The sequence below is a fragment of the Lissotriton vulgaris genome, chromosome 1_1, assembly GCF_964263255.1.
Source record: "Lissotriton vulgaris chromosome 1_1, aLisVul1.2, whole genome shotgun sequence".
NCBI lineage: Eukaryota > Metazoa > Chordata > Amphibia > Caudata > Salamandridae > Lissotriton > Lissotriton vulgaris.
The window spans coordinates 942,429,079-942,442,488 of NC_141685.1; the positions used below are offsets into that span (position 1 = coordinate 942,429,079).

Below are 13,410 nucleotides of genomic sequence, written 5' to 3' on the forward strand. Positions count from 1 at the left end.
CTCGTAGAGTGTGAAGGGCTGTGCATCGGTGCCGAAGGTGCTCAGGGCTGGGGCTTTTCAATCCCCAATGCACAGCTTCAAGGGTGCCTCGGGAGCTGCACAGGTAGCAAAGTGCAGGTTTTCCAAGATGGCTGGTCCCACATCTCTTGTCGCCTCCACAGATCTCAGCTTTGCTGTGGCTGTGGATCGGGCTCAGGGAAATCTGGAAGTCTGGTTCTTGTCAGGCTCTGTGGTCGGGCTCCGTTGGGAGCGTCGACATCCTGCTCAACACCCGCTCAGTCCACAGACATTCCATCGAACTCTGGAACCTACTCGACACTACATCGCCGGACGTCGCCTTCCTTACAGAAACATGGATGAACGCCTCATCAGCCCCTGACATCGCCATAGCCATCCTGGACACCTACAAGATCATCCGAAAGGACCGCATCAGCCAAATAGGAGGAGGCATCGCCATCGTCCATAAGAACACCATCCGCATCACGACCAGCTCCGACGATAACCTCACTACCGCCGAACACCTTCACTTCCAGATTCACACCGACCCCAAAACCACACTCAGAGGCACCCTTATCTACAGACCCCCAGGACCCCGCTCACAATTCAGTGAAGACATAGCTGACTTCATCAGCCCACATGCCATCCCATCCGAGAACTACATGCTACTGGGAGACCTCAACTTCCACCTGGACAAGAAAAACGACAACAACACCACCACCCTTCTGGACAACACGGCCAATCTCGGACTCAAACAACTCGTTGACACCCCCACCCACTCCGCCGGACACACGCTCGACCCTATCTTCACCTCCAGCAAGCACATCTCCTTCGATCACACCACAGCTCTCCATTGGACGGACCACAGCTGCGTTCACTTCCACTACAAAAAGTCCACGCCCCATAACCCCCCACAACCTATTCCCCGAAGAAACTGGAACAAAATCACCACCGACCAGCTCTTCTCGTCGCTTCAACAAAACACTCCTGCCAATTCATCGGACCCAAACCAAGCAGCCACCAACCTCACACAATGGATCACCCACAGCGCAGACGAACTAGCACCCTTGAAAAACCATCTAATCAAGCAAGGGAACAAAAAAGCCCCCTGGTTCAACGATGACCTTAAGAAATCCAAGAAGTTCTGTTAGACACTCGAGAAAACCTGGAGAAAAAACCCTACCACTGACAACCTGGCCTCCTTCAAGAACGCCACCCGCAAACACCACCAACTCATCCGATCCACCAAGAAATCAGCATTTAAGGATCGACTTGACAACAATGCCCAAAACAGCAAGGAACTCTTCAACAACGTCAAAGAATTCCCTAACCCCTCCGCAGGCACTAACGACATCACCCCCTCCCAAGACCTCTGCGACTCTCTATCATCATTCTTCCACAACAAAATCGCCGAAATACATAACAGCTTTCAAAACCAGTCCGAAGACCAGCCCACTCCATCCACCCCCGAACCAAAACCCCCCTCTAACAACCTTCGCGCCTGGAACCCAATCACCACTGGAGACACCATCCGCCTGATGAATCCCATCCACTCAGGATCGCCAACCGACCCTTGTCCCCACCACATCTGCAACAAAGCAGACTCCATCATCGCACCCCATCTCCGAGACATCATTAACTGCTCCCTCAACTCCGCCACTTTCCCAGAAAACTGGAAACATGCCGAACTCAGCGCCCTTCTGAAGAAACCCACGGCTGACCCAACCGAACTTAAGAACTACCGCCCCATCTCGCTCCTCCCATTCCCCGCCAAAGTCATCGAGAAAGCCGTCAACAGTCAGCTCGCCGCCTTCCTCGAATCCAACAAATCCCTCGACTCCTCTCAATCAGGCTTCCGAGCCAAACACAGCACCGAAACCGCCCTCATCGCAGCAACAGATGACATCCGAACACTACTGGACAACAGAGAAACAGTTGCTTTCATCTTACTTGACCTCTCCGCAGCCTTCGACACAGTCTGTCATAGCACCCTCATACAACGCCTCAGCAACATCGGAGTACAAGGAAAGGCATTGGACTGGATCATATCGTTCCTCACCGGAAGAACCCAGAGAGTCTGCCTCCCCCCTTTCAAATCAGAGGCCACTGAAGTCATCTGCGGCGTACCACAAGGAACATCGCTCAGCCCCACCCTCTTCAACGTATACATGAGTCCCCTCGCATCCATCGTGCGCCAACACAACCTCAACATCATCTCCTACGCAGACAACACCCAGCTGATCCTCTCCCTCACAAAAGACCCAAACACCGCCAAAACCAACCTACACGAAGGAATGAAAGAAGTAGCCGAGTGGATGAAGAACAGCCGTTTAAAACTAAACTCGGACAAAACAGAAGTCCTCATCTTAGGAACATCCCCCTCTGCCTGGGACAACTCATGGTGGCCACCGGCCCTCGGAACCGCACCCATACCTACGGACCACGCACGTAACCTGGGCTTCATCCTAGACTCCTCCCTCTCGATGACCAGACAAGTCAACGCCGTCTCATCATCTTGCTTCAACATCCTACGAATGCTCAAAAAAATCTTCTGTTGGATCCCCACCGAAACAAGAAAGACAGTCACCCACGCACTAATTACAAGCGTATTGGATTACGGCAACACCCTTTACGCCGGAACCTCAGCCAAACTACAGAAAAAACTCCAACGCATCCAAAACGCCTCAGCCAGGCTCATTTTGGACATCCCTTGGCAAGCTCACATTTCCGACCACCTGAAAGACCTCCATTGGCTCCCTGTCAACAAGAGAATAACGTTCCGTCTCCTCACCCACGCACACAAAGCCCTCTACGACCTAGGACCCGAATGCCTCAACACGTGTCTATCCTTCTACACCCCCTCCCGCCAACTACGATCGTCCAATCAAGCCCTCGCCGCAATCCCGCGCATCCACAGATCCACCATGGGGGGAAGATCCTTCTCCTACTTAGCGGCTAAAACCTGGAATTCTCTCCCCACCCACTCCACCTCACTCAGAACCACCTCTCTTTCAGAAAGCAACTAAAAACCTGGATATTCGATAAGTAAATTCACCTCCCTCCCTCAAGCGCCTTGAGACCCTCTCGGTGAGTAGTGCACTATACACATTTTTGAACTTGAACTTGAACTTTAGGATAAATCTAAAGTCTCTTGACTCAGCTCCTACCTATATACCAATCTGAGGGGCTGGATTACCTGCTAAGTCCCTAATATGGGTGGGACCAGGGAAGGGGGGTTACACCCCTTTCTCTTTGTCCAGTTTCACACCAGAGCTGGGGCTAGAGTGCCCCGGCAACTGGTTTCAACCGGACTATGCATGGGACACCTTGTGTGCCCCAGGCAGTGTCTCATTTCATTCAGCCCTCCCTTTCCCAATACACTATGGCCAGTCTGGGGTGGTGTTAGCACCTCCCAAGATAGGAAACCAATTGTCCAAGCCTCCCTCGCTGGAAGGACTCCCAGCAGCAGGATGTCAGACTTGTGTCTGTGGCAGCAGCATCCCTTTTGTGATGATGAGGCTCTGGTTAATTTTAACCGGGTTTACTAGGAACAACATGTCTTCTCCCTCTAGAAGGGTGGAATGCTACCCCCGTCGCCAGAACTGGGGAGGGGGTAGTATTCCAAAGCATATGACACCTTACACGACATGTTTTGATAAAGCCAAAGCAAAGTTAGCATTCAACCGTGAGGTTGATAATGCACTTAAGAGTATATGGTATGGATATATCATAGAACAGCTAGAAGGACATGGTTCCGAAAGCTGCAGACAGGCTCAGCTCATGCTAGAGCCTCATCCCACATAAAACCAAGCACTCTGCCTCCAGGATTGTTAAGGCCTGCCATATGAGTGACTTATAGGTATATATGTGTCTATATGTAAAGGTAGGTATAGGGATACTACACCTAAGCAAGGGGTGTTTACCCGACCTTGCCCCAGCTGAGTGATCAGCCAGTTGTGTCAATGTGAATGGCCAGCCAGGGGTGGCATAATACATGCTGCAGCCCCTGGTAGGCCTTGGATGCACCTATGCCCTGGGTAACTAAGGTACACTATACAGGGGCTCTAAGGTGACCCAATTCCCAATTGGTAATGTACCTAAAGTACATGGTATGAATTTAGAGGGAGAACAGCTGGGCTGTGGGTCTGATTAGCAGGCCCACAGCCACATTAAGTCGAAAACCAGTAAATCAAAAAGCAAAAAGTGGGGTGACCATAGGAAAGCAGACCCTACTCTCCTACACAATTCCCCCTCCCCCCCAACGCAGGGACATTAGACTAACCTTGACCAGTTGAGTCTTCATGTTCTAAGTGGAATTATCTGGAGAGACCATCTGCATTACCATGGTCAGTCCCAGGTAAGCATGGGCGAATTTTGCGAATTCGCGATCCGCAAATTTGCGGATTTGAGAATTCACGATCCTCAAAATTCGCGAATTTGCAGATTTTTGGTTTTTGCGTGTTCGCTGGGTTTTTTGTGTGTTCGTAGGGTTTTTTGCGTGTTCGCGGGGATTTTTGCGTCTTCGCGAGCCGCTTGCATAGCGAAGTTACCCATGCAGTCATTTATGGGAGAGGGAGAGAGAGATAGATAGATAGATAGATAGATAGATAGATAGATAGATAGATAGAAAGATAGATAGATAGATAGAAAGAGAGAGAAAGAGAGGGAAAGAGAGATGGAGAGAGAGAACGAGAGAAAGAAAGAGAGGCCGGATCTCTGAAGGGCCAGATTCCTGAGTTGCCCCTACAGAACATACAGCTTTTTATTTTTAGCAAAATGCATATGTAAATTGTGCTGTAAAGGTCTCTTTTAGTTTAACCCCTCCTGACAACTCAAAATGTGTGTATTTGCCATCCTCTCCCTTCTTCCTGTTTTTATATCTGTAAGTGCTTCCTGATGAGGTTTAATTCCTTGGACAGGTGCCTCGTTGCCTACTTGTAACTATTCTCTGACCCTGCTTCAAGGGTCAGAGCAGGGTCAAATAGTATAGTTGCAAGAAGGCAACGAGGCGCCAGGAAGCAATTAGCAGCAGGTGTCCAAGTTGAAGTTAATTTGTTTGTAACCCTTTTGTAAAAGGTTACAAAGAAATTAGGTTCAACTTTTGCACCTGCTGCTGTAACCCTTGCTTGGCTGAAAATTCGTCCCCGCTGATTCGCGGATTTTACCACGATTTCGCGAGATTCTCCGATCGCGAAATCGCAGAAAATCCGCAAATTCGCCCGCAAAACGGATTTTACGCCCACCCTTAGTCCCAGGCCTATGTTCCACTATAAAGTCTATCCCCTGTAGGGAAATGGACCACCTGAGCAGTTTGGGATTTTCACCCTTCGTCTGATTTAGCCACAAGAGGGGCTTATGGTCTGTCTGAATCTTGAAGTGAGTGCCAAACAAGTATGGCCTCAGATTCTTCAGGGCACAAACCACAGCAAAGGCCTCCCTCTCAATGGCTGACCAACGGGTCAGCCTTCTGCCAATAAAAGGAATGGGCTGGTCTTGACCAACTACATTCAGTTGTGAAAGTACAGCTCCCACCCCCAAATCAGAAGCATCTGTTTGGACAATGAACTCTTTGGAGTAATCTGGACTCTTCAGAATAGGTGCAGAGCACATGGCCTCCTCAGGTCATCAAATGCCTTTTGACAGCTTACTGTCCACTGAACTTTCTTTGGCATTTTCTTTGAGGTCAAGTCATTAAGTGATGTCACAATGGACCCATAATTCTTAACAAACTTTCTATAATAACCAGACAGGACCAAGAAAGCTCTGACCTGTGTCTGGGTGGTTGGGGGAGCCCTGTCCTTGATGGCCTGACCTTACTCTCCAGTGGTTGAACCTGACCCCCACCTACAAGGAGGCCCAGGTACAAAACCTTACTCTGCCCTATCTGGCACTTAGTGGCCTTGATAGTGAGGCCTGCCTTCTACAGGGCCTCCAAAACGTTCTTCAGGTGGATCAGGTGATCCTCCCAGGTGGAGCTGAAGACAGCAATATCATCAAGATAAGCTGCACAAAAGTCATCCAAACCAGAGAGAACTTGGTTCACCAACCTTTGGAAAGTGGCAGGTGCATTCTTCAAACCAAAGGGCATCCCCACAAATTGGTAATGACCTCCTGGGGTTGAGAAAGCAGTTTTGGCTTTTGCATCATCAGCTAGCCTGATCTGCCAGTAGCCTGCTGTCAGGTCAAATGTGCTCAAAAACTTGGCAGAAGCCAATCTGTCTATGAGCTCATCTGCCCTGGGATTTGGATGGGCATCTGTCCTAGTGACAGCATTAAGATCTCTATAGTCCACACAAAACCTCATCTCTCTCTTACTATCTTGGGTGTGAGGTTTTAGCACAAGGACTACAGGACTGGCCCAAGGGCTCTCTGAGGGCTCAATAACTCCCAGTTCCAACATTTTCTGTATCTCAGTATTTATGCAGTCTCTGACATGGTCAGGTTGCCTGTAGATGTTACTCTTCACAGGCAGACTGTCACCAGTGTCAACCTCATGGGTGCACTAGTTTGTCTGACTAGGTGTCAAGGAAAACATATGTCTGAAGGACTGGAGACCTTGTCTACAGTCCTGTTGCTGCTGGCCAGTGAGGCTGCCAGCTAAGGCCACACCATCAACTGAACCATCATCAGGGTTCTGAGTCAGCGGGTCTGGGAGAAGGTCACTCTCTTCCTCCTGCCCCTCATCTGTAGCCATGAGCAAGCCCATGTCTGCCCTGTCAACATATGCTTTGAGTCTGTTGACATGGAGCACCGTGTGGGGGCTCCTGGGAGTTCCAAGGTCCACCTGGTAGGTAACCTCTCCCTTTTGCTCAACAATTGTGTGGGGTCCAGACCATTTGTCTTGGAGTGCTGCTGGGGCCACTGGCTCCAGCATCCACACCTTCTGTCCTGGCTGGTACACAGTCAGCACAGCCTTTTGGTCATGCCAAGCTTTTTGGAGTTCTTGGCTAGCCTCAAGGTTTTTGGAAGCCTTCTTCATATACTCAGCCATCCTGGAGCGGAGACCAAGTACATAGTCCACTATGTCTTGTTTAGGCTTTTCGAGAGGTAACTCCCATCCTTCCTTCACCAGACATAGGTGTCCCCTTACAGGATGCCCAAACAAAAGTTCAAAAGGGCTGTAGCCAACCCCCTTTTGTGGGACCTCTCTGTAAGCAAACAGAAGGCAGGGTAGAAGGATGTCCCATCTTCGCCTAAGCTTTTCAGGTAATCCCTTAATCATACCCTTTAATGTCTTGTTAAATCTTTCAACAAGTCCATTGCACTGTGGATGGTAGGGTGTAGTAAATGTGTAATTTACACCACACTCCTTCCACATTGCAGTCAAGTACCCAAGCTTAAAGTTTGCACCTCTATATGAGACAACCTCCTTCGGAAAGCCCACTCTTGAGAAAACTCCCAGGAGGGCCCTTGCCACAACAGGTGCTGTTGTGGTCCTTAGGGGAATAGCTTCTGGATACCTGGTGGCATGATCCACTACCACCAGTATGAATATGTGCCCAGAGGCTGTTTGGGGATCCATTGGTCCAACAATGTCAATCCCTACTCTTTCAAAGGGTACCCCCACCAACAGGTAGTGGTATGAGGGGGGCCTTTGTTGTGCCACCCGATTTGCCACTGGCTTGACAGGTCACACAAGAGCGACAAAACTCCTTGGTATCTTCTGACATATGGGGCCAGTAAAAGTGAGGGACAAGCCTGTCCCAAGTCTTGTTCTGACCTAAGTGTCCTGCTAAGGGAATATCATGGGCTAAGGTAAGAAGGAAACCCCTGAATGCCAGAGGTGTGACCAACCTCCTGGAAGCACCAGGCTTGGGGTCTCTAGCCTCTGAATAAAGGAGCCCTTCATCCCAGTAAACTCTGTGGGTACCTATAGCATTCCCAGAAGCCTCAGAAGCAGCTTGCTTTCTGAGGGGTTCAAGAGAGGAATAGTCTAACTGTGCCTGCCTCAAGCCTGCCCTTGAAGGTCCCCCTGTCCCAAGAAACTCAACCTGGTCAGGTTCAAGTTCGTCTAGGACAGTTCCTTCAGGGGTCTCACTATCAGCTTTCTGTGAAGGCTGGTCTGTACTTGGAGGCAGGGGGGAGACACTGCCTTAACCCTACTGCTCTTTCTCTTGGATGGCACTTGGTCCATAGTTTCAGGATCCAAGGCCTGTTCAGTTTGGCACTTTTTGGCCTGTCACCTGGTCACAGCAAGGACATGAGCTTATATGCCTAACATCTCTGCATGAGTCCTATACTCCACTTCTGACCATACTGAGAATTCAAGATCATTGCCCAACAGACATTCAACAGGGAGGTCTGCACTTACCACAACTCTTTTGAGGCCTGTTACCCCTCCCTAGGAGAAGTTAACAACTGCCACACTATGGGTAGTAGTGACATTGCTAGCATTGGTCACCAGGTAATTATCACCCAGTACAATCTGTCCAGGGTCCACAAAGTCAGGTGTCACCATAGTGACACTGGCACATGTGTCCCTGTAGGCTTGAGCCACTTTATCATTGATCAAAGGCGTTTGTCTGTATTTGCCCAGAGTACTGGGTCTCACAGTAGAGGACATAACCATGGACTCCTAATGCCTTCTGTGAATACCAAAAGTCTTAAAGTTAGGATTTCTCTCAGTTTAGGAGTAGTAAAGTTAGGACTCCTAGGTAAGTTTCAACTAGAAGATGTTCTATAAGAACAGCAGCAAACAGCGAACACTCCCTAGCTGACCAGAAGACAACTGACATAACCGAGAACGTTTGCTTTCAAAAACACACATGAAATCTGACATATGTCATATTCCATGTCTAGAGATTGCACGAGTCCAGCACGAGACATAGGATCATTACAACACATCTTCTTCCCTTCCATATAGCATAAACTACAAAAATAGAGATACAGCATAGCATAACATTGATAAAAGAACATCGTACAGAAATAAGAATAAAGTTGCAAGATTATCACGAAATTACAAAATGAAAGTATGCTATCTCATTTTTCTCTACAACAGTACAGTGAAAATGTTACATATAAAATAGAATGTAGAAAATTGTAGAATGACACATCAATACTAACAGAGAAAAGGCTACTGAACAAAATCCTACAAATACTCCAGAGGTCTGCGAACCATTGTACTCCTGCTCACCCTTGGGCTCACACACTCACTCAGAGAAGCATTTTCACTCACTCTCTGAGAATCACAAGAAACATTTCCACTCATTGTCTGAGAATTGCAGGCCTTCCTGTCTACTACAACATCAAGGTTCCGTATAAACATATAGCCTCTGCATCCTTCACTCTTTGCTACAGGACACTCACCTGCCTTCAGGTATAAAGCTACTCTGTGTCGATTCCGCCTCTCACCCTTTCTCTAAAAGAACATAGAACTGAAATACCTGCTTGACCCTGTACAGCCCTCTAATTTTAGACAAACCCCTCATTATTCTACCTACCGTGATCTTAACCCAATCGCCATTTTAAGGATATCATCGGAGCATCTCTCCCTCCTTCAACACCACAGCTCAGTCCATTTGACACTCACACCTACATCCACAAAGGTACCAATATGGTTCTCGGAACTCTCCGCCTCATAAGCTCAAAGTGTGATTTCCGGCTAATCCCTTGAACTATTGTGCGATAGGCCCACGTCATTTCATCTATCATTTTACTCACATCTTGTCTGTTTACACTCACCATTTGTATGACTCCTTTTACAAGCCTATTGGCCCTTTCAACTAAACCATTTCCTTGAGGGTTATACAGCGAGGCATGATGGTGGGCAATGCCACACCCTGACAAGAACTTCTCAAAAGAGATCAACTGAGTGATCTCAGTCCGTTATGAGCACAGATGGAAAACCTTCTTCTAAAAATATTTAGTTCAAACTGCGTACAGTAGCCTCTTGTCAATTGCTTTCAAGAATTTCAAACACAACCACTTGGTAAAACAAGCCTAAACTTTTGTAAATAACTTTTGTGAAGATTATGTTCAGTGTTTTTTATTGTGATGAAAATCCAAGAACAGAAGTGAAATATTAACATCTTTTTGTGACATTTGTAATAAAGCTTGAAACATTGAGAGAACATATTTAAACCAGTTGTTGTTGAATGGTTGCACAGATTGATGCTGTGGTGGCGCTGAGTGATGTTGTGTTGGCGACGAGTGATGTTGTGGCGTTCAGTGATGCTGTGGTAGCACATAGTAATGTTGTGGTGCCCCTGAGTGATGCAGTGGTGGTGCTGAGTGATGCTGTAGTGATGTGATAGATAGATAGATAGAGTGAGGATGATAGATAGATAGAGGGAGGGCGATAGATAGATAGAGGGAGGGCGACAGATAGATAGAGTGAGGGCGTTAGAGTGAGTGCGATAGACAGAGTGAGGTCGATAGATAGACAGATAGAGTGAGGGCGATAGATAGAAGGCGATAGAGAGTGAGGGCGATAGATAGATAGATAGATAGATAGATAGATAGATAGATAGATAGATAGATAGATAGATAGATAGATAGATAGATAGATAGATAGATAGATAGATAGATAGATAGAGTGAGGGCGATAGATAGACAGATAGAGTGAGGGAGATAGAGTGAGGCTGATAGATAGATAGAGTGAGGGCGATAGATAGATAGATAGATAGAGTGAGGGCGATAGATAGATTGAGAGCGATAGAGTAATTATGTGGTGTGTAATTATGTGGCATTGAGTGGTTATTGTAGTGTATGTTGCTTTGAGCGCAGTGCAATTATGTAGCATATAATTATGTGGCACTGAGTGGTATTGTGTGGAGTGTATGTTGTATTCAGTAGAGTGTAATTGTAAAGTGTAATTCAGTAGAGTGTAATTGTGTGGCGTGTAATTATGTGGTATTGTTTGGAGTGTATGTTGCATTGAGTGCAGTGTAATTATGTGGCATGTAATTATGTGGCACTGAGTGGTATTTGGAGTGTATGTTGCGTTGGGCGCAGTGTAATTATGTAGCATATAATTAAGTGACACTGAGTGGTATTGTGTGGAGTGTATGTTGTATTCAGTAGAGTGTAGTTGTGTAGCATGTAATTATGTGGCACTGAGTGCTATTGTTTGGAGTGTATGTTGCATTGTAATTATGTAGCATATCATTATGTGGCACTGAGTGGTATTGTGTGTAGTGTGTTTTGCATTCAGTAGAGGGTAATTATGTGGTGTTTAATTATGTGGAACTGAGTGGTATTTGGAGTGTATGTTGCGTAGAGCGCAGTGTAATTATGTAGCAGTGCCACATTATTACATGCCACACAATTACACTCTACTGAATACAACATACACTCCACACAATACCACTCAGTGCCAAATAATTATATGCTACACAATTACACTCTACTGAATACAACATACACTCCACACAATACCACTCAGTGCCAAATAATTATATGATACATAATTACACTGCGCTCGACGCAACATACACTCCAAATACCACTCAGTGCCACATAATTAAACACCGGGCAGTCCCGTTGTCTAGATGGTAATGTTCTGCACACTTTTACTGGAACCACATTGGTTCTCTTCAGGTATACTCATAAACAATAATAATCCATTCAATGAAATGATCCTTATTTCAAACTTTCGTGTTTATTTCATCTTTTTAGTTAATGTGAATCCTTTTGTTTCCAGGACATTTCATATTAACATCTCCCATTTACCCAATGCATTTCGGGTCTATGGTGACCCTTCCTCGGGGGTCTCTTTTAGCTCTGCCTGCCTTTCGTTTTGTGCTTGGAGTATCTATGAAATGGGAAATCTCGGCCTGTTTGAAGAATTTCTGTTGATGCTTCCAGCTCGTGCATGTGTACACCATTAAGGTTCTTGCTTGTTGAGTTTCATTGGTCTCTACCTGCGGTTCATGGAGAATGGTGCTGCTGCATCCACTTGTGACCGGGGTCACAAGTGGATGCAGCAGCACCATTCTCCATGAACCGCAGGTAGAGACCAGTGAAACTCAACAAGCAAGAACCTTAATGGTGTACACATGCACGAGCTGGAAGCATCAACAGAAATTCTTCAAACAGGCCGAGATTTCCCATTTCATAGATACTCCAAGCACAAAACGAAAGGCAGGCAGAGCTAAAAGAGACCCCCGAGGAAGGGTCACCATAGACCCGAAATGCATTGGGTAAATGGGAGATGTTAATATGAAATGTCCTGGAAACAAAAGGATTCACATTAACTAAAAAGATGAAATAAACACGAAAGTTTGAAATAAGGATCATTTCATTGAATGGATTATTATTGTTTATGAGTATACCTGAAGAGAACCAATGTGGTTCCAGTAAAAGTGTGCAGAACATTACCATCTAGACAACGGGACTGCCCGGTGTCTCCCAATTTTTCATATGTTATAAAGTGTTTTCAGACTAAAACACTGGGTTAATGTTGCACAACAACGAAAGGATTAAACAGAAAAGAATATTAAAAACTTGAGTGCTGGATGGACTCTATTAAAACATAATTAAACACCACATAATTACCCTCTACTGAATGCAAAACACACTACACACAATACCACTCAGTGCCACATAATGATATGCTACATAATTACAATGCAACATACACTCGAAACAATAGCACTCAGTGCCACATAATTACATGCCACACAATTACACTCTACTGAATACAACATACACTCAACACAATACCACTCAGTGCCAAATAATTATGTAGCATATAATTATTTGGCACTGAGTGGTATTGTGTGAAGTGTATGTTGTATTCAGTAGAGTGTAATTGTGTGGCATGTAATTATGTGGCACTGAGTGGTATTGTTTGGAGTGTATGTTGCATTGAGTAAAGTGTAATTATGTAGCAAATAATTATGTGGCACTAAGTGGTATTTTGTGGAGTGTGTGTTGCATTCAGTAGAGTGTAATTATGTGGTGTGTAATTATGTGCCACTGAGTGGTATTTGGAGTGTATGTTGCATTGAGTGCAGTGTAATTATGTGGCGTGTAATTATGTGGCACTGAGTGGTGTTTGGAGTGTATGTTGCATTGAGTGCAGTGTAATTATGTGGCGTGTAATTATGTGGCACTGAGTGGTATTTGGAGTGTATGTTGCGTTGAGTGCAGTGTAATTATGTGGCGTGTAATTATGTGGCACTGAGTGGTATTTGGAGTGCATGTTGAATTGATCGCAGTGTAAATATGTGGCATGTAATTATGTGGCACTGACTGGTATTTGGAGTGTATGTTGCATTGCGTGCAGTGTAATTATGTGGCGGGTAATTATGTGGCACTGAGTGGTATTTGGATTGTATGTTGCGTTGAGCGCAGTGTAATTATGTACCATATAATTATGTGGCACTGAGTCGTATTATGAGGAGTGTATGTTGTATACAGTATAGTGTAATTGTGTGGCGTGTAATTATGTGGCACTGAGTGGTATTTGGA

The 13,410-nt window shown here is 46.0% G+C and overlaps 1 pseudogene; it reads left to right on the top strand.

Moving 5' to 3' along the window:
- The window catches only part of LOC147748237 (zygote arrest protein 1-like), a 55,539-nt pseudogene that overhangs the window by 38,863 nt on the left and 3,266 nt on the right, over positions 1-13,410 (top strand).